We start from the raw sequence: 23626 nt of genomic DNA, 5'->3' as shown, positions 1-23626 counted from the left end.
TGGAAAGTGTTGCAAGTTAGCAATGTTAATTATTGAAAAAAAAAGTTTCAATTTGCAAAGATGCAGGGTTTGAAAAGTTGTTTTGCTATAATTAAGGGAGAGGATTTCATACTTCATTTCAAATCTAAAATCTTAGATTGAGTTTCTAATCAAATTTAGTCAAATATATATAAATGTTATGACGGAATGGTTCAACATAAGGAAATTCTATATATGGAAATGATAATTACGTTCTCAAATTCAATTATTATTACGACATTCCTCTTCATAATTCGAATTGTGAGAACATAGCAAATAGAAATATAATAGCAAAAGACTAATCATGTATTTATGTTAGACATTATGAATCGTGTCCCATATACTTCGGGTATAGGATCGATTGCATATGGTATAATATTCTCGTGTTCTAAATTTTCCAAATGCCTAGGCCATTAAGACGGAAAAAGGACTGGAACCGGATATGACTGAAGTGGTTAACAACTATTAAGGACAATCTAAGGTTCGCAAAGGATTGGTCGGTTGCAGTTGGAAGTATAAAATGGATGGACCATATTGACATATTCTGAAAAGAGGCAACTCTTGTTCAGAAATGATAGTCAAAATGGGAATATGGAAATGTTTCCATAAGTGGAAGTTATTCTTTAAATCTGTGTAAGATTAGAAAACTTAATGCAAGAAGGATGTTCAAAGGAATGTACTTTGAATTTGAGACTTCGCTTCCTTGGAATTGTTTTATTAACAGTCTCCAGTGGAAAGTTTTGTAATGTCAAGTCTCTGTGACTTTTGGTACCATGACATTACAAGGGCTGCATTACATGATAGTTTAGCAGTGACAAGAATATGGAATTCTTATACTTGCAATAAAGATATGGAATTGTGAAATGAGCATCATTAAAATGTTTTTCAATTAATTTATTTCACAAAGTCAGGACCATAGACAAACATAATGTGCATGCTTGGAGCATGGCATAGATATTATTTATATTCAAGTATTAAATTGATAAATCGAAACATTATACAATGACTATTGAGTAATCAATATAGCATTCAAAAGTTTTGGGGCCACATAGGATTAGTATTATTATTGTGTTTCACTTTGCATGTTTTGACATCCTGAATAACTAGCTTATTCAAACCATCCACCGTCAATCATACTTTGGAAGTAGGTATTGAGGCAAGACTAACATGAATGGGTCTGTAGTTTGTCTAGGTGTTTTAGACATAGCTGAAGTGTTCATGAGTACTCCTGGAATAAGATTCGAGTATTGGATTCAAGCCACTCTCATCCGAGTCACTTCATGGATTTTATCACGAGTGATTGTGAGACGATAATATATTATATTCTTTAAACGGAGACATGTGAGTTGTAGTTGCGAGTCGGTTGCACATTAACATATGTAAACACACCAATAACTTGGATGTTATAAAACATATCGTTGTGTGTGATTTGATGAGTAAGTAAAACTGAGCATTTGGGTCGAAGTTTATATGTTCCTTTTACCCCATGTGAATAAAAGCGATATCTGTGGGCCCCTCGATGATTTAGTGATGACACCCCTAAGTGCTTGGCCAAGCCTGGACTGATTTGATTTGTTCAATTAGTCGGTTGTTGTGAATCGGAAATCGGGAAACAAAAGATGGACATATAGAATGATTATAATCCATGTCTCAGTCGATATGATATCTAGAATGGAGGAATATATGATCCCATATCTAATGGACAGGTCATTGACTAGGTCAGAGTTCGGCATCGGCTTTTAAGAGCTACGATTGCTAGTCGGGTTGTGGAGTCGTAATTGCAATAATAATTATTAAACTTATCCAAGTGGGAGATTGTTGGATTAGTGTCTAAGTCCATAACTATAATTGGTATGTACTTGACCCGAGAGTAGCATGGTCCATTTGGGTTACATATCACCAGGAAAATTTGATAGGATGGACTTTTGAGAAGAGGTTATTTATGATTTGTTAATATATTATAAGTTCTAATATATTAATATGAAATCATATTATTTAATTAGTATTGATCAAGAATTAGTTTGGAATCAATTTTGTGATCAAAAGAGACTAATTAAATAAAAGGCGATTGATTTGGTAAATTATACATTCTTATAAAGTGGGCTTGTGATCCATAGTTCTTTATGTTGGGCTAAACCGATGTGGTGAACGATGGATACTCCATGGAGGTTAAAACCCAACCTAAGGAATGTGGAAAGTCATTCACATTAGGGTTTGCATAGTGTTACCCTAATTAAGCCACACAATATAAGAAACCCCTTAGCCTCCAAAATTGTGCATTAGATCTTGAAAGATCATTGAGCCGATTTTGGTGTGAGGATATTCTCACAAAATTCATGCTTTGGCCATAGGTGTGTTGTTAATCCATTTGAGGCATTTATACTATTGATGCTAAGTTCTCAAAGTCCAAAACTACAGGCTACAACAAAGAGGTAATTCTATAAATCATTTCTATGATGTTTATGTCATTTGTATGCTAGTTGTACGCTTAATGCTTTGGAAACAATATTGCATGTATAATTAAAGAAAACATAGATATAAAGCATCTAGGGTTGCGTGTACGCCATAGGAATGTTATAATGCTCAAAACCCTTTAAACCCATCTTCGATCCCATACGGAAAGAACTAGCAATAGGATCCTCCTTCCTGAAGGATCATAGGGCTCCACCAGCTTTGGGCTCCAAATGATCCCCTAATTTCCCCTCTAAAATCTTTTTTCTGAAACACCCCGAGACGACCATCCAAAAGCTCCAAAACCCCTATTTGTGATGGGTTTGAGCCATAAGAACTTTCCTATGTGCACATACAAACCCTAATGCTTGGATCTAGGCTTCTCTAATTGAACATGCAATGTATCCAAGGCTTACAATTCTAGATCTAATGTAAACAATTGAATCATATCATATGAAATCAGATCTAAAAGAATACATTGAGTTGCTTGCTTGAAACTTCTTGTTCTTGGAGCTTAGAGTCACAATTGTCACTCCTCTAATGGCTTACAAACACCAACTAGCAAGAGGATGATTGTCGGGTCTGAAAGGTGTTGCGTCTTGGGCTCGTTCTTTAGTCCATTTTTGTCTCCGGATTGGGCCTGTCCATCCGTGAGTTATTTCTAGGGTTTAGTATTTATAGTTGCTTGCATGCATCTTAGTACGTAGATTTTGAAGTCGATTATTTGAAAGATATTATCTTTATCGTTTGTAACCCTAATAGCCTCTACAGCGGAAGTTCTTTATCGAGCTCTGCTGAGGCTTGAATCTATTGAATCATTCGACATATTTTGATTCATTCTTGTGCTTGATATTACTCTTTAACGTTTTTGTAATTAACCTGTTCAAAAATATAAACGATCAAAGAGTTTCTTAACTCATCAATTGGTATCAGAGCAGAAGACTGTGTAATTCATACACATCTCTTCTGTGAAAGAAGTGATTAGGGTTTATTCCGCATTTACTGATATTTATTGAGTCGTCACTCCATAATTGACGTATCTCATTATTTATTCATCTTGCCCTAATATTACGTGTTACAAAGTCTGATCTTATAACAGGTTATACGATCAAGCATGGACGATTCTCAATCTAATCCCATTAACATCTCAAATAGTATATGATCTACAACCAAGATTCCAATTCTCTACACTCAAGATTACAAGGTATGGACGCACCACTTTGAAAACTACATCATTGGATCTGAAGATAATGGGTATCTGATATGGGAAGCTATTATATCTGGCCCATTTGCTCATTCTGGAACATCCAGAATCATTAAAACTCAAAAGGAGTACAATGATTTGTTGAAAGATGTGAAAGATGTTACTCAAGACGAAAAGGAGAAGTTTCAATGAAACATTAAGGCATTGAGACTAATTCGATTCGCTCTTCAAGCTGACACATTTAGATTGGTGAGTTCTTGTAGTGCAGCAAAGGAAATCTGGGATCAGCTGCGTGAGCTGTATTCCACAGATGAAGATCTGGAGCACTCAATTCAGACTTTACTTCTATCTGAATTTGGAGAGTTCAAGCAGAATCCTGATGAGTCTGTTACGCAGACATTTGATCGCTTCAATCATCTTCTCAACAAGATGATCAAACATGATATTGAAAGGAAGCTCATCGAATAGAAGGTCACTTTTCTGAACGGTCTAAGATCTGAATGGAGAGCTGTTGTGTCTACGGTTAAAGCACACGAGCAGTTCAAATCCTACTCGCTGGTGAAATTGGTGGGGATTCTGAAATCCCAGGAAAAGACAGTACTACAAGAGAAAAGCGTGGTTTCAAATCTAGAGTCTTTGGCGCTTCTGTCCAAGGGTAAGAGTGTGGAAGAAGACGAAGAGGATCTAAATCTGGGAGATCACGATCTGACAGCCGAAGACTATGCTATGATGGTGTCAAATCCCAGAAGGTTCATCAAGAAAAAGTTCCCTTCCAACAAAAATCGTAATTGGCAGGGAAGCTACAGTTCTGAAAAGGTGAAAGATGAAACAAAGGTTGAGGAATTGAAAAAGGAAGTGAAGGGTGAAGCTGACTCTGGTGTCAGTTGCTTCTACTGTGGTGGGAAGAATCACTATGCAAAAGATTACGTGCTGAAGAAGATGGCAGAGAAAGATGAAGAAGCAAGTCTTATGAAAAGACTGGAAGAGATAAAAAGGAAGAAAGCTGCTACTAATCCCTCTATGAATGCTCTTATTGTGCAGGGTTCGGTAGATGATGATGAGTTTGGTGGTGTGCAGGTATGGTCGACTGACTCAGAAGACGATGAAGTGAGAAAGCCTTCTCATGGAAAGGCTTATGTTGCAAAAAGTGGTGGAACTGATGGAAGATGTCTTATGGTGACCAATGTATCTCAGATGAGGGAATACAAAACTGATGGTGGAAATGAAGAGGCCAAGGAGCGAGAGGACTTATGCTTTACAACAAAACCTCTCAGTGTGCAGATCAGTGAACTTGATGAACTGATCAAGAAGGTACAATATGTTTTTGTTTCGTTTAAAATTCCACAAAAATCATATGAAAAGGAATTAAATAACTTGAATTCAAGAATTTCAAATCTAGATAGTTGTTTAACGCAAACACGGGTCACGAATTCTAATCTAACTGACCAAATAAGCAGGGTGTCATCCAAGAGTGTGGAGCGAAGGATGTGGATAGAGCAGAAAGAGTTGGAGCTGATTAAGTCTAGGGATGAAAACATTTATTTGCAAAGAGACAATCTCAAATTGTTAAAACAAGTGAATGTTTTTTGTTTGATTGCCAAAAGGCTTTATGCTAACATTATTAAACTGCATCTAAATTGTGAAATAGGGCAGAAGATACATCGCATGATTCTACCCTTCCTTGAGTTTAAGAAGGATGAAATTGATGCCGAAGCATACAACTGTGAAAGTGTTGTATCTTCCAATGATGTTAATCCCACTTACATGTATGGTCTGGACAAAATAGAATCTTTTATAAAGTCCAAAGACCATAAGGACATGCTTAAAAACCTATTGGATGAAAATGATAAGTTGAAACTCCGGACCGAAACCATACAAAAATTCGACTCATTGAGTACCAATTTGAGTTCAGAAAACAAAATTGATGTTGAAAATGCATCTGAACTTAATGAGGACGATGATATGAGTGAAATTTTTGTAGAGGAAGAAGTTGACTGTTCCGAGTTCGTCAGAAGCGAACCCGAAAACCACAAAAACCTGATTTCTGAAAATTCTGTGGAATTCGCTCGTTTGTCCAAAACTAAGTCCCCAGTCCTTAAAGAAAAGGCCGTCATGTTTCAGAAGGTAAGAACAACTCCCAATCAGTTGTATAAGGTCACAGGAGTAACCGAACATCAAACAGCCGAACTCACTGCCATAGTGAACAAAGATAATGCAGATGGCTGTGACGAGCTTTTCTGGTCTGCACCAATAGACAACGCAGACGAAACAGTTGGTCTGTTAGAGCGAACATCCTGGAAGGCCAAAGGTAGATATGTGCCCGAACCTCTGAATAAGCCTACTAACTTTGACGTACCAAGTACCAGTGGCACAAAAGAGATTCCAGTGGAAGAACTCGCCTCCACAAGCGAAACCTCATCCATGAAGAGCGAACTAGTTGCTAAGAAGCTAAAACAAAGGGCAAACATTCATAGACAACTGAAACATGTGAAAAATCAAAAGCAGCAGAGAAACTTGAGATACAAGAAAAATCTCTCAGAGCAAAAGCAGTTTTGGCGCTCCCAAAATCCTCACTACACTTACCATGACAAAGATTCTAAGTCAAAAGGAGAAGAAAACAAAAGTCAGAAGAACCGTAGAAAGACTTTCGGTCCACACGAAGAACAGAACCGAAAGTATAGGTTCGGTCCCGAAAGCAACAACAACTGAAAAGCTAGTTTCGGTCCGTCAAATAACAACAGGCAAAGACCTGACTTAAGTCCATCAAGCTTTTACAATAAAAGACACATTTTCGGACCACCAACCAACAACACCCAGAAATCCAGCTTTGGTTCATCATCGAATGGCTACCGAAGGTCCAGGTCTGATTCCTTAAATGATCACAACCAAAAGGGTCATTCTAAACCTCAAGCCAGGAAAAATTCTCATTCTAATTTCTTTTCCTCTGATTCTTCTCGTTCTCAATCTTCTTCTAAGCACAATTCTGTTCCTACACAAAATTCAAGATCATCAAAGGATTTGAAAGGAAAAAGGGAGATTTCCTCAGCTAAGGAAGACCGAAAGCAGGCTAAAGTCCAAACACCAGAATCCGAATCCAAAATGCATGCAACCAATTCTAATAAAATCAAAGTGTTTACTATTAAAAGAAAAGATGAAACAACCTTAATAAAACGAACATATCTCATTCATGCTTCTCTTACTATTCCTGTATCTGAGAAAGGCTCACGTGGACCCAAGAAACTTTGGGTTCCTAAATTAGTTTGATTTTTGCAGGTTATCAGTGACGAGCAGTTTGATGAAGAATGGTACATAGACAGCGGCTGCTCACGTCACATGACAGGAAGGAAGGAAGAGCTAAGGGAGTTTCGATCACTTAAAAATGGTGGCAATGTCAAGTTCGGTAACAACTCCTATGGAACAATAAAGGGTTATGGTATGATAACCAATGGAGACTTCACAATAAGGAAGGTGGCATATGTTGAAGGGTTACAGCATAATCTCATAAGTGTATCTCAGCTGGTGGGAGGTACCGGTCTCAAAGTTTCACTCGACGACGAAGGTTCAGAAATTATAGAGAAGAAATCCAACAAGGTCATTCTCAAATCAGATCGAAAAGGCGAAATGTTTCCTTTGATTCTCAGACCAATCAAAGGGAATCCAGCCATATGTCTTTTGTCCAAAGCTCATTCAGACGAAAGTTGGTTGTGGCACCGAAGGCTTTCACATCTCAACTTCAAAGACATCAACAAGCTTGTCACCGGGGGTCATGTTCGGGGTCTTCCATTGCTTAAGTTTGATCGTGAACACTTGTGCACTGCATGCGAAATGGGGAAACAGAGTCGTCAAAGTCACCGATCGATTATAAACACAAAAGTTGTTGAACCACTTGAGTTGCTTCACATTGACTTATGTGGTCCATCATCAATCGAGAGCATTGGCGGTAACAAGTATATTCTTGTTGTTGTTGATGACTTCTCACGTTTTACTTGGGTATTCTTTCTAAAGCACAAATCTGAAGCGACTCCCAAACTAAAAATCTTTATCAAGCAGGTCGAAGTGCAACTGAGGAAAGTCGTTCAAAACATTAGGAGCGACAATGGACTGGAATTCAAGAACAAAGAATTTGAAGACTTGTTAACAAGAAAAGGGACCAGTCACAACTTCTCAGCCCCTTACACACCTCAACAGAATGGAATCGTCGAAAGGCGGAACCGATCCCTATGTGAGGCGGCCCGAGCCATGCTAGGTTTTGCTTCACTTCCATTATATTTCTGGGCTGATGCTATTGCTGCATCATGTATTACGCAGAATAGGTCTTATCTCAACAAGCGTTTCTCTCTCACTCCTTATGAGATCATCAAAAACAGGAAGCCGAATGTCAAATTCTTCCATGTGTTCGGTTCCAGGTGCTTCATTTTCAACTCCAAAGAACATTGCAACAAGTTTGATGTTAAAGCTGATGATGGAATCTTTTAGGATATTCTCTTACTTCAAAGGCATTCAGGGTTTTAAATAAACGTTCTAGAAGAATTGAAGAAACCTATTATGTGACGTTCGATGACAATTACGTCAAGAAACTAAAGACTTCCGTAGAAGCAATTGGAGAAATTTTCTCTCAAACAGGTCAAGTCACAGCCTCGATTGCTAATTTATTTGACCAGTTCGTAGACTTATTTGATGAACCTGAGAAAGCCACTCTCTCAGAAGCCAAGGTAGTAGACAACAAAATCGATCATCTGAAGTAGATTGTTGAAGATGCAACCAAACACATGGGAGAAGAAGAACCTCGGCACGACACTTCGGTTGAGGGGGAGAATCAATTCTCTTCTAAACCACAGGACTCACAAATTCAGGGGGAGAATCAAATCCCTGTAGCACCCGAAAGCCCGACTACACCAGAAAGTCCTGTAGCACCCGAAAGCCTAGCTACACCCGAAAGTCCTGTAGCACCCGAAAGCCCAGCTACACCCGAAAGTCCTATAGCACCCGAAAGCCCAGCTACACCCGAATGTCCAATAGCACCCGAAGGTTCAAATCAAACTGAAGGTCCAAATGATTCATCATCTGTCGAGGGGGAGACTTCCGATATGTTCTATGATGATGATAGTCAATTAGAGTTGGAAGAAATGGTCAATGCTGAATTGGATCCATCCTATGATCTAAACTATCCTCCACTCACCAAATGGACCAGAGGTCATCCTGTATCTCAGATAGTGGATAATATATCTGAAAAGGTCCTAACTCGATCTCAAGTGAAGGCAAAGCAAACTTCCCTATTCTCCAAAGTATAATTCTACATGTTTAATTCTTTCGTGTCCAAAATTGAGCCGAAAACCGTCAACATTGCTCTTGATCATTCTGATTGGGTACAAGCAATGCAGGATGAACTCAATGAGTTCGAAAGAAATAAGGTCTGACGTCTCATCCCAACACCGAAAGATGCCTCAGTTGTTGGTCTCAAATGGGTATTCAGAAACAAAATGGATAAGGAGGGTAACGTGATTCGAAATAAAGCTCGTCTTGTGGTAAAAGGATACTGCCAGGAAGAAGGAATTGATTACGAAGAAACATTTGCTCCGGTAGCTAGGCTGGAATCTGTTCAAATATTTCTTGCCTATGCTGCACACAAGAACTTCGAGGTCTACCAAATGGATGTGAAGTGCGCTTTTCTAAATGGGGAACATGAAGAAACGGTTTACATGGAGCAACCTCCTGGTTTCGTGAATGAAAAGCGTAGTATGAAACACTAACTAAGTTTTTAAAGATGTCTAAATTCAAACAAGGTTCGGTTGACCCAACCTTATTTCGTAAAGAGGAAGGTAACCACCTTATGATTGTTCAGATCTATGTTGATGATATCATCTTTGGCTCAACGAATCCTAGCTTAACAGCTGAATTCAGAAAGTTGATGGAGACAAAATTTGAAATGAGCTCAATGGGTCTGATTAACTTTTCCTTAGTTTAAATATTAGACAGGGACCCGAAGGCATCTTTATTAACCAGGAAGCATATACCAAGACTCTTCTTGCTAAATTCGGCATAATAGAAGAATCAAAAGTCAAAGTCCTGATGGCGTTTAGTACCAAGCTCACTCCATCCTTGGAAAAACCGGCAATTGACATAACACTATACCACCAAATGATTGGTTCCCTGATGTACCTCACAGCTAGCAGGCCTGATATAATGTTTTCTGTGTGCTATTGTGCTAGGTTTCAAGCGAATCCTCGTGAACCACACATGCTAGCAGTAAAAAACATTCTTCGGTATTTAAAGCGAACCACCTCTCTCGGTCTCTGGTATCCCTCCAGCTTAGGTTTCTTCGTTCAAGCCTACACAGATGCAGACCTTGGAGGATGTTGTTTAGACAGGAAAAGCACTACAGGAGGCTGTCAATTCCTCGACGGGAAGCTGGTGAGCTGGCAATCTAAGAAACAAACATGTGTTTCTCTGTCGACAGCCAAAGCAGAGTATATTGCAGCCGCTTCTTGCACATCTCAAGTGATTTGGATCCAAAGCCAACTCCGGGATTATGGACTCAATATGAAAAAGATCCCACTATATTGTGAGTCATAAAGTGCAATTAGGATCTGTCATAACCCCGTGCAACATTCCAAAACCAAACACATTGCATTGAGGTATCACTTCATTAAGGATCATGTGGAAGACGGAAACGTAGAGATTCACTTTGTTCGAACTACCAATCAAATGGCTGACATCTTCACCAAAGCCCTTTCTGAAGCGAGTTTTAATAAAATTCTACAAGGACTAGGTATGATGGAATCGGAGTCAGTACCAAAAACTCTTTCTCAAAAACCTCTCTTCAATGGCGAACTCCTCTTCAGTACATGCTACCTCCCACATTCTGCCCGTCCGTCCTTAACAAAGCCTGATCATTGATCTCACTCCTCAAGTCTACGATGCTTTCATGTTCCCAATCGTGGAGTGTCTCAAGCACTCTCCACTGGTTTCAGCACTAACCAAGGTCAAAATCGTTCCAATGGAGTGTTTGTCATGGATATTCTCAACGGCCCACTATGACAAGTCTGTCGATCGAATCTTTTTCAAAATTCTTGAAACCAAGTCCTCCATCTCCAAACAGCGATTCTGTTCGCTTTTAGGGTTTGAACCTGATGAGTCTAGGGTTAACCCTGAATCTATTCCCGTAGGTCAGCTGTTCTCCATGTTTTACAACATAGGTTACACCGAGATTCTGACCACCGTTACAAAGTTCAAGAAATCATGCTTACCTCCTCAGTGGAATGGCTTCTTCACTGTGTTGTTCAAAAGGCTATCGGAACGAAGTGCAGGTTCAGATGGGGCGAGTCGATTGTTTATGATAGTTCTCTATGGGCTGTACCACGACATCAATCTCGATTATGGATCAGTTTTATGGCAGCAGCTGATTCATAGCCTTGCGTCCACTTCTCGCCATTCTGAAATCTCTTATGCCAGATTCTGGACGCTGTGCTTGACAAAGCTGCAAGAAGGTCTCGCTTCCGAAAACTCAGTGATGGATGCTCTTGCTCGCAAGACTACTGCTCTCAAGGTCAAGAGTCTTCATCTTTTCTAATCAGAAAATGAAGTTGCCTCTCTCCGATCTGAGCGTGAGGTTATCTCATCGTGTGTTTTGGATGTCCACGCTGCTCTCTGCAACATCATCGAAGCACAAGATCCTATCCTGAACTACTCTGTGAGGCGCACTCTAGCTTAGAAGCTTGCTCCTGCCCTTGCCCTACTAAGTAAACTTGAGGGGCTTCTTCAGTTCGTGGCCCATCCGAAACAAGGGGGAGGAGATGTGTCTCAACCACCTCCCACTTCCACATAAGCTAAAGCAACTGAACCTCCTCCAGCAAGTCAAGCCTCAGGTTCGAGTGTCAAAGACAAAAGAAAGAAGATTGATGAAGATAGTGGGAGTGTGAGGTTATCTTTTCCGAAAACTCTAGCTGAGAAGCTTGCTCCTGCCCTTGCCCTACTAAGCAAACTTGAGGGGCTTCTTCAGTTCGTGGCCCATCCGAAACAAGGGGGAGAAGATGTGTCTCAACCACCTCCCACTTCCACATCAGCTAAAGCAACCGAACCTCCTCCAGCAAGTCAAGCCTCAGGTTCGGGTGTCAAAGACAAAGGAAAGAAGATTGCTGAAGACAGTGATGATGATGATAAAGAGACCATCGTTGATCTCTTGAAGAAACTGATGGGTTTTAGCCATAAGAACTTTCCTATGTGCGCATGCAAAACCCTAATGCTTGGGTCTAGGCTTTCTAATTAAACATGCTTTGAATCCAAGACTTCTAATGACTAATTAGGAATAAGAACAATACTAAATCAGATCTAGAATCATACCTTTGAATCTCTTGTTTGATCTTGTTGTCTTGGAGCTCTAAAGTCACAATTATCACTCCTCTAATGGCTTACAAACACCAAATAGCAAGGAGGATGATTTGAGAGAGAGGAGAGGGGAGGAATTCGGCTAGGGATTCTTTTCTTTTGATCAAGTGTTGATTTCCCTTTGCCATAGGATCTATTTATACTTGTAGACTCCTTAAGGGTTACAGCTTAAACCCTAATTAGATAATCTTATCTTAAAGCTATCCAAATCCATTCCTTAGATAACCTTGGGAGATTTTAAGCTATCCTTTAGCTTCTAGAATCCGTCCACCCCTATCCAATATGGATTTACAGTCTAAATTTTAACTATCAAACAATTGACATTTTATACCCTCTTATTTAATTAATCTCTTTAAGTCACCAAATTAATACCAATTAATTTATGACTTATATTAATCAAATAACAATATTATTATTCTTTATATTATTCCCATAATATATTAATAATATTTACTCTCTCTTAATAAATCATCTTGTCAAGTTGCTATGGTGAAGGCAACCCAAAAGGACTATACACAACCGGGTCAAATACTTGCCTAATATAGTTGCAGCCTTAGACACTATTCCAACAATCTCCCACTTGGATAATTCTAGTAACTATATGCACAAGTACAAATCGATTTGCAATCATAGCTCTCAAAGACGTTGTCAAACTCTGATCTAATCAATTTTGTCCTTTAGATAAGGGAACGTACAGTCCTCTGTTAGATATCATGCTGACAATCCTATGGAATGGTTAGTCAAGCATTTAGGTTTCTTGATCTCTGATTTATTCGACATAGAACTTAATCGAACACATCAATTCAGTTCTGACCGGGCCCGACACATAAGTCAAATCAAATCATCGAGCAGCCGAGATATTGCTTTTACCTTCTTAGATAAAAGTTACAGATAAACTTCGACTTATATGCATTTACTTATTCATTAACCAACTATACACAACAATGCGTTTTATAACACCGAGTTACTGATGCGTTTTCGCATTTTCAATGTACAATCAATTAACAAATAACAAACCATATATCTAGGTTTTAAGACTATATGATATTATCGTCTTGCGATCACCCTTTTATATCATATTCCATAAGGTGATTCCAGCAAGCGCGGGTTTGTTCCAATGCTCAAAACTAGTTCATAAGCACTCATGAACGTTGCAGCAAACCTTTGCTATGTTTAACACCATTTAGACAATCTACACTCCAATTCATGACAATCTTCATTCATATCTACTTCCAACATATGAACGATTGTGGACAATTTGAATAATTCGATTATTCCTAATAAACTCAATTATTCTGGAAGTCAAAACATGCAAAGTGAAACAATAGTTAAATAATTAAAATAAGACAGTAACATTACTCATAAATAAAAATCCTTTATTTAATCATCAAATGTTAATTACATTTATCTATTGCACGTTTCTAATACTATCTAATCTGTGCTAATATCATCCTTCAGCCCAATACTCCTAGCATGCTGCAAGTGCTTAACCCTACTCAGTCCCTTCGTAAGCGGATTTGCTGGGTTATCCTCCGATGATATCCTCTTCACTACGAGTTGTCCTTCTTCTACACGATGTCTAACAAAGTGATATTTTCTTTCGATATGTCGTGATCTACCATGATCCCTCGGTTCCTTGGTCAAGGCACCCGCTCCTTCGTTATCACAGAAAATCTCCATGGGCTCCTTTATGGCAGGTACAACTCCAAGATCACCGATGAAGTTCTTCAGCCATATTGCCTCCTTCGACGCTTCGCTCGCTGCAATGTACTCTGATTCGCACGTTGAAGCAGCTGCAGTTTCTTGCTTGGAACTCTTCCATGTCACTGCTCCTCCATTCAGGGTAAAGACCCAGCCCGACTGCGAACGGTAGTTGTCCCTGTCGGTCTGAAAGCTGGTGTCACTATACCCTCGCACCTTCAAGTCATCACTCCCTCCGAGGACTAAGAACCATTCCTTCGTCCTCCGCAGGTACTTAAGGATATTCTTCACCACAATCCAATGGGCTTTGCCAGGATTCCCTTGATATGTACTAACTATGCTCAATGCGAAGGCTACATCAGGGCGAGTACAAGTCATAGCGTACATGATCGAGCCAAGTGCGGAAGCATATGGTACTCGGCTCATTTCTGCTATTTCAACTTCGGTACTCGGACTTTGAGTCTTACTCAACTTGGCATTACTTTGTATCGGTAATTCTCCCTTCTTTGAGTTTTCCATACTAAAACGTTTTAGTACCTTCTCTAAGTAAGTGTTCTGACTATGTCCAATTAGTCTCTTACTTCTTTATCTTACTATCCTTATTCCCAAAATGTAAGAAGCCTCTCCGAGGTCCTTCATAGCGAAGCACTTCCCGAGCCAGGACTTAACTTCCTGCAGAGTGGGGATGTCGTTTCCTATGATTAATATGCCATCGACATATAGAACGAGGAAGCTTACTACACTCCCACTGGCTTTGACATATACACAAGATTCATCTTCGCTTCATACAAATTCTAAACTCTTTGACTTTGTCATCGAAGCAAAGATTCCATCTGCGAGACGCTTTCTTAAGTCCATAGATGGACTTCTCAAGCTTACACACTCTATTCGGATGCTTCGGATCTACAAACCCCTCTGGATGAGCCATGTAAACATCCTCAACCAACTTTCCGTTAAGGAAACTGGTCTTGACATCCATTTGCCAAATCTCATAATCATGAAATGCGGCAATTGCTAGCATCACTCTAGTAGATTTTATCTTCACAACTGGTGAGAAGGTCTCATCATAGTCAACTCCGGGAGTTTGAGTAAAGCCCTTCGCAACCAATCGCGCTTTATATGTTTGTACGTTTCCATCCACGTCGGTCTTCTTCTTGAAGATCCATTTGCACCCAACGGTCTTACATCCGGGCACATTATCAACCAAATTCCAAACTTGGTTATCATGCATGGATTGGATCTCGCTATCCATTGCCTCTTTCCATTTTGCAGACTCCGGGCCTGCCATGGCTTCCTTATAGCTATTAGGTTTATCAAGGTTTATTAGTGTACCATCACTAATATACGTGTCCCCTTTGGTAGTAATATGAAAACCATAAAACTGGGGTAGAACTCTAAATCTATCGGAACGTCTAAGAGGTAAGGATTCGTCAATCGGTTCAACCGGAGTTTCCTCCTCGGGTTGAGTGCCAGCGGTAGAGGTTCCTTCATCTATCGACTCTTGAATCTCTTCAAGTTCGATTTGCCTCCCACTGTCTCCTTGGCTTATGAGTTCTCGCTCTCAGAAAACTCATCTCCTCGCAACGAAGACAACATTGTCCGTCGGTCTATAGAAGAGATATCCAAAGGATTTCTACGGGTAGCCGATGAAAATACATCGCTGACTTCGAGTTTCAAGCTTGTCGTGAGTATCTCGTCTTACGAAAGCCTCGCAACCCCAAACCTTGATATGTGCTAACGAGGGAGCTTTCCCTGTCCACATCTCGTGAGGTGTTTTGGTAACCTTCTTAGTAGGGACTCGGTTAAGGATATGGGCGGCAGTCTCTAAGGCAAACCCCAAAAAGAGATTGATAGTGAAGCACGACTCATCATAGAGCGAACCATATCCAATAAGGTTCAATTATGCCTTTCTGCCACACCATTCAACTGCGGTGTCCTAGGAGGCATCAATTGTGAAACTATTCCACACTCCTTGAGATAATCGTGGAATTCAAGATTTAGGTACTCTCCTCCTCGATCGGATCGAAGCATCTTGATTTTCCTGCCCAATTGATTCTCCACTTCATTCTTGAACTCTTTGAACTTTTCAAAGGTTTCTGACTTTCGCTTGATTAAATAGATATACCCATATCTACTATAGTCATCGGTAAAAGTCACGTAGAAGCGGTTCGCATCCTTCGTGGTTGATCTAAATGGTCCACATACATCGGTATGTATTAGGTCCAATAGACCCTCATCCCTTTCACACGTACTCATGAAGGGTGATTTAGTCATCTTTCCAAGCAAACAAGACTCGCACGTGTCATCTTCCCTAAGGTCGAATGACTCCAACACTCCATCCTTTTGGAGTTGGGCTATGCGTTTCTTGTTGACATGTCCAAGACGACAGTGCCACAAGGATGCTCTATCCATACTATTGGAAGAATCTATGTTCAAAACATCATTTCCTAAGTTATCAACAATCATAACCGTTTCATATATTCCATTACATGGTATAGCTTCAAAATAAAAGACACCATTTAGATAAGCTAAAATAGAACCATTCTCATTATTAAAAGAAAATCTAAAACCTTGTCTAAAAAAACCATGAAATGAAATGATGTTTCTAGCCATTTCTGGCGAATAGCAACAATTGTTCAAATCTAAACATAAATTATTCCTAAGCACTAAAGAATACACTCCAATCTTGGTCACAGGCGACGATCTTCTATTCCCCATGATTAGATTGATCCTTCCTTGCTCAACATCCCTACTTCTTCTTAGTCCCTGCACATTAGAACAAATGTGATAACCACAACCAGTATCAAGAACCCAAGAAATAGCATGATTAGAATCGTTAGATTTAATTGTGTATATACCTGCGAAAGACGACTTGATCTTTCCTTCCTTGATGGATTACAGGTACTCTGGGCAGCTTCTCTTCCAATGTCCTATCTTGTGGCAGTGGTGGCACTCTGCTTCCTTAGGGTTAGGGCAGGGCTTAGCGGGATCAACTTTGGTCCCACTAAAAGAGGCACCATCTCGGGCTTTAACCTTGCGATAGTTCTTAGACGAAGCCTTCCTCTTCTTTCCCTTTCCTTGACCAATAGCCAAGACAGGAGCAGCGGGTGGATTGGGAGTTGGTGCAACAGACTTGTCTTTGAAGTTGCTCTCAGCGACCCTCAATAGACCTTGGAGTTTGCTTAGGGTGACCTCCTCTTTGTTCATGTGGTAGGTCATCCTAAATTGATTGTACATCGGAGGCAAAGAGTGAAGCACCATGTCGATCGCCAATTCTTCCCCAAATTCAACATTTAACTTGCGAAGGCGGTCGACATACCTTTGCATCTTTTGCAGGTGCACGGTAAGAGACTCTCCATGACCCATCTTAGCGGAAATCATGTTAGTGAAAATCTCATAACGCTCTTGTCTCGCGTTTTGGTGGTATCTCTCCAATAAGTCTTGATGCATCTCGTACGGGTACATGTCCTCGTAGGACTTTTGGAATTCGGAGTTCATGGTGGCTACCATGATGCAATGTACTATCGTTGCATCGCGCTCATGAGTTTCAAAAGCGGTAATTTCAGCCGGAGTAGCGATTTCAGGGTTGATCTTCTCGAGCTTCTCATCGAGGACATACTCCTTATCCTCATAGCGAGCAATGGTGAGAATGTATCTTATCCATTCGCTAAAGTTCGTTCCATCGAAGGTGACCTTTTGGCAAAGGCTCATCAACGTGAAAGAACTAGCAGCAGCGTTGTTTGCGTTCGACATCTACAAATAGAAAGGACAAAGATAGATTAGAATATGAATCCCTAATTATCACCCAATAAGAAAAATTAGGGCTAGGATCCAACAACAGCATTTACATATTAGAAAAGGGATGTCGTAATCTAACATGCAAATAAATTGAAGGTAGGTGAATGACGATTCACTAATTCTCCACCATAAAACCTAACTATTAGTCCCAAATGTATTGAGAACTCCTAGGTTCGGATGAGATTCATTGAAACTATTCAATGGCATGTTTAAATCTTGATATGCCTCTCTAGTTTGTGACTGGGATACCGAGGATCACAAAGCGGGTGTGAATTACCATGCAAATTCACATGGTGCCTTCATTGTCACGATCACCTATTCGATGTGCCGGTAAACCACACACGCTCCATCGAACTATGATAAACAATAAATCACCCTTTGCCACCTTTGCTTAGAACCAATTAGTGTGCCGGTAAACCACACACGCTCCACTAACTTCTTAGCAAGGGTGCAAAGTGTAATTTCATGGGATTGCATCAATTCACTTTTCCTTAAGTAACTATGATTGGGAGATTTTAAAATATGTGTAGTTACTTTGTATTACTTATTATACTTTTAATGAGAGGATGAGGTTGCCCTATCCTACCCGTTCGGCTAACGACCCTCCACCGATGAAGCAAGTGGTGGGTGTGAGTGTACACCCATTAAGCGCCATTTTATAGGCCGCAACCTTATACCCACCTTATAGATCGGCTTCATGAATGAGGCCTACTAACGGTAAGACTAGCATTTGAGTTATATATATATATATATATATATATATATATATATACATATATATATATATATATATATATATATATATATATATATATATATATATTCTTGTAATATTATATTAGTATAGGGTTGTATTTTAAACCTTTTAAAATCTAGGGTTTGAAATTTAAATTGTCTAAATTAAAACTTTTAATCACAAAATATAAATTTCAAAACTTGAGGACAAGTTTTAAACATTTAAAACATAGAGGATCAAATATCAAATAACTTTAATTAACAATTTATTTCCTAATTATCTATATTTGATTTATTCAAGATTTCTTATAAGATAATTACCAAAATAATCAAAATAATTAATTAATTATCATATAAGGAAATTAAATATTTTATTAGTTGATAAATATCTTTAATTAGATCAAGATTATAGTCATATATATCAAAAAGTCGGATTAGGGTTGATCTAATATGATTAAGGTAAATTTCCATAAGATAATCATGAAGAAATCCCGAATCTGGCCATTCCTGACGCTGGGACTCGCCGAGTGCACCAAGGGACTCGCCGAGTCAGGCCAACTCGCCGAGTCCACTATGGAACTCGCCGAGTCCATGACTCAGAAACACAAAATCGAATTTTACAGTTAAGTTTCAAACAAATAAGCAACAATTTAATGAAAACCAAGCTAGGCTCTGATACCACTGATGGGTTTTAGCCATAAGAACTTTCCTATGTGCGCATGCAAAACCCTAATGCTTGGATCTAGGCTTTCTAATTAAACATGCTTTGAATCCAAGACTTCTAATGACTAATTAGGAATAAGAACAATACTAAATCAGATCTAGAATCATACCTTTGAATCTTTTGTTTGATCTTGTTGTCTTCGAGCTCTAGAGTCACAATTGTCACTCCTCTAATGGCTTACAAACACCAAATAGCAATGAGGATGATTTGAGAGAGAGGAGAGGGGAGGAATTCGGCCAGGGATTCTTTACTTTTGATCAAGTGCCGATTTCCCTTTGCCATAGGATCTATTTATACTTGTAGACTCCTTAAGGGTTACAACTTAAACCCTAATTAGATAATCTTCTCTTAAAGATATCCAAATCCATTCCTTAGATAACCTTGGACGATTTTAAGCTATCCTTTAGCTTCTAGAATCCGTCCACCCCTATCCAATATGGATTTACAGTCTAAAGTTTAACTATCAAACAATTGACAGTTTATACCCTCTTATTTAATTAATCTCTTTAAGTCACCAAATTAATACCAATTAATTTATGACTTATATTAATCAAATAACAATATTATTATTCTTTATATTATTCCCATAATATATTAATAATATTTACTCTCTCTTAATAAATCATCCTATCAAGTTGCTATGGTGAAGACAACCCAAAAGGACTATGCACAACCGGGTCAAATACTTGCCTAATATAGTTGCAGCCTTAGACACTATTCCAACAGAAACAAGGCCGGGAAAAAGATGCTGACATGAGCGCTCGCATTGCCAGAGAGTTCGAGGCGAATGAACGAAAAATGAAGGAGGCTCATGATCTTCTTGAGAGTCGAAAAACTCTTTTTCCTCCGTGGACTCTCGAGAAGCTTTTAAAAGAAGCAATTGAAACTCCCAGCATCTTGTGGCTCGAACCAGTGATTTCTTTGGATCGGATCAATTCTGTTGACTCTAAGTTCGATATGCCACTGACCCGAAATTCCTTCATCTTCCATGCTTTTGATAATGTTGTTGATGTCCCTCATCCTCACCCAAAGGTTGATAGGGAGCTTATTGAATTCTATCTCAGGTCTGCTCAACATCAGTATCAGACATGGAGTGCTCAGAAGATCATCAACGTTCGGGTCCTCAAACCGTTTCGTGAGGGGAACTTCACGAACGTTCGGTTCAAAGTGCTGAGAGGTTCTGCTAAAACTGAACATGTTATATCACTTGCTGATCTTCCCAACCTGAATCCACATGATTGGATTATTTTGCATAACATCCTCCTCACCAACGAAGCCGAGTATGAGCCTATCATCGATCACTTCAAAAGGATGCTTGTATGCTACATCATGGAAGTTGCCAAGATGGATCAGGAGATTGCAAGTATCTTCAAGAAAAAGCCTACTATCTCTCCTGTTGGCTCTGCTAGTGATTTGAATATGATGCAGATGGGAAGTATTGACCCGAAGCGGAATTCTGTCATGTTCACAAGGAACGAAGGCCAAAAATGCTTGTTCACTTTGGCAGATAAGCACCTATACACCACTGCGTGCTTGGAACATGTTCTGGGGATCATTCATCGATGCAAGCAAAATTCAGCAGATGACAAGAAGTATTTTGACGACATGATCTAGTGGTACATTCGCTTCAGACAGACCATCCTTGCCCTAATTCCACGTGTGTTTGAAACCACAAAGAAAGTTCCTGTAGCTGGTCCCAGCAAGCCGAAGTAGAAGTCTCACTCCAATTGACGCAAAAGGGGAGATTGTTGGGTCTGAAAGGTGTTGCGTCTTGGGCTCGTTCTTTAGTCCATTTTTGTCTCCGGATTGGGCCTGTCCATCCATGAGTTATTTCTAGGGTTTAGTATTTATAGTTGCTTGCATGCATCTTAGTACGTAGATTTTGAAGTCGATTATTTGAAAGATATTATCTTTATCGTTTGTAACCCTAATAGCCTCTACATCGGAAGTTCTTTATCGAGCTCTGCTGAGGCTTGAATCTATTGAATCATTCGACATATTTTGATTCATTCTTGTGCTTGATATTACTGTTTAACGTTTTTGTGATTAACATGTTCAAAGATCTAAACGATCAAAGAGTTTCTTAACTCATCAATGATCTTGAGAGAGAGAGAGAGAGGAGGTGAGAAATCGGCTCTAGGGTTTCTTCCTTACAAGAGTATTGTCGATTTCCCTCACCCAAGGGGTCTATTTATACTATGAGATACTAGGGTTACACCCTTAACCCTAATTGAATAACTTAGGCCCTAAGCAATCCAAAGATCCTCCTAGATATGGGGCTTGGACGATTTTAAGGTATCCTAACCGTAAAATCCGTCCACCCTAATATCCATAAGGATACATAGCCCAAAACACAACTATCACACATTTGACAGTTTATGCCCCTTTATTCAATTAACCTCTTTAAGTCACCAAATTAATTCTCAATTAATATATGAATTATATCAATCAAATAATATTATTATTCCTTTAATATATTACTCTCATAATATACTAACAATAATATCTCTTCTCTCTTTACAAATCATCCTGTCAAGTTGCTATGGTGAAGGCAACCCAAAAAGACCATGCAAAACCGGGTGAAGTACTTACCAAATATAGTTACAGCCTTAGACACTAATCCAACAGTCTCCCACTTGGATAAGTCTAGTAACTATATATGCAAACACAATCCGATTAGCAATCATAGCTCTCAAAAACGCTGTCAAACTCTAATCTTATCAGTATCCTGTCCTGTAGATAAGGGATCGTACAGTTCGATGTTTAGATATTGTGTGGACAATCTCATGGAGCTTATTGTCAAGCATTTGGTTTCTCGATCTCAAATTCATTTGACATAGAACTTAATTGAACACATCAATTCAGTCCTGACCGGGCCTGACACATAAGTCAAATCAAATCATCGAGGGGCCCTAATATCACTTTTACCCTCTTAGGATAAAAGTAACAGATAAACTTCGACTTATATGCATTTACTATTTACAAATCAACTATACACAACAATGCGTTTTATGACATCAATTTACTGATGCGGTTTTCACATTATCAATGCACAACCAATTAATAAACAATAAACCATATATCTTGGTTTTAAGACCATATGATATTATCGTCTTGCGATCACTTGCGTTACGTTCCATAAAGTGATTCCAGCAAGCGCGAGTTTATTCCAATGCTCAAAACTTGTTCATAAGCACTCAAGAACGTTGCAGCAAACCTTTTCTATGTCTAATACCTTTTAGACAATCTACACACCAATTCATGAAAATCCTCATTCATACCTACTTCCAACGTATGAACGATTGTGGACCATTCGAATAATTCGATTATTCTTAATAACTCAGTTATTCAGGAAGTCAAAACATGCAAAGTGAAACAATAGTTAAACAATTAACATAAGACAGTAGCTTTACTTATAAATAATACTCCTTTATTTAATCATCAAATGTCAATTACATTTATCTATTACATGTTTCTAAAACAATCTAATCTAAACTAATATCGTCTTTCAGCCCAATGCTCCTAGCATGCTACAAATGCTTAACCCTACTCAGTCTCTTCGTAAGCGAATCTGCTAGGTTATCCTCTGACGATACCCTCTTTACTACAAGGTATCCTTGTTCTACTCGATGTCTAATAAAGTGATATTTTCTGTCGATATGCTGAGATCTACCATGATCCCTCGGTTCCTTGGTCAAGGCAACCGCTCCTTCATTATCACAGAAAATTTCCATAGGCTCCTTTATGGCAGGCACAACTCCAAGGTCACCAATGAAGTTCTTCAACCACATCGCCTCCTTTGACGCTTCGCTCGCTGCAATGTACTCTGATTCGCACGTTGAATTAGCTACGGTCTCTTGCTTGGAACTTTTCCAAGTCACTGCTCCTCCATTAAGTGTAAAGACCCAGCCCGACTACGAACGGTAGTTTTCCCTATCGGTCTGGAAGCTTGCGTCACTATACCCTCGCACCTTTAAGTCATCACTCCCTCCGAGGACTAAAAACCATTCCTTGGTCCTCCGAAGGTACTTAAGTATATTCTTGACCGCAATCCAATGAGCTCTGCCAGGGTTCCCTTGATATCTACTGACCATGCTCAAAGCAAAGGCCACATCAGGGCGAGTACAAGTCATAACATACATGATTGAGCCAACTGCGGAAGCGTAAGTTACTTGGCTCATTTCAGCTATCTCGGCTCCTGAACTCGAACTTTGAGTCTTACTCAATATGGCATTACTCTGTATCGGTAGTTCTCCCTTCTTCGAGTTTTCCATACTAAAACGGTTTAGTACCTTATCCGAGTAAGTATTGTGACTAAGTCCTATTAGTCTCTTACTTCGTTCTCTCACTATCCTTATTCCCAAAATATAGGAAGCCTCTAAGGTCCTTCATAGCGAAGCACTTCCCGAGCCAGTACTTAACCTCCTACAGAGTCAGGATGTCATTTCCTATGAGCAGTATGTCATCGACATACAAAACGAGGAAGCAAACTATACTCCCACTAGCCTTGACATATACACATGATTCATCTTCACTTCGTACAAATCCAAACTCTTTGACTTTCTCATCGAAGCAAAGATTCCATCTGCAAGATGCTTGCTTAAGTCCAT

This window comes from Lactuca serriola, chromosome 6 (genome assembly GCF_051521515.1).
Source record: "Lactuca serriola cultivar US96UC23 chromosome 6, Lser_US96UC23_V15, whole genome shotgun sequence".
Taxonomy (NCBI): Eukaryota; Viridiplantae; Streptophyta; class Magnoliopsida; order Asterales; family Asteraceae; genus Lactuca; species Lactuca serriola.
This window is presented reverse-complemented; position numbering follows the sequence as displayed.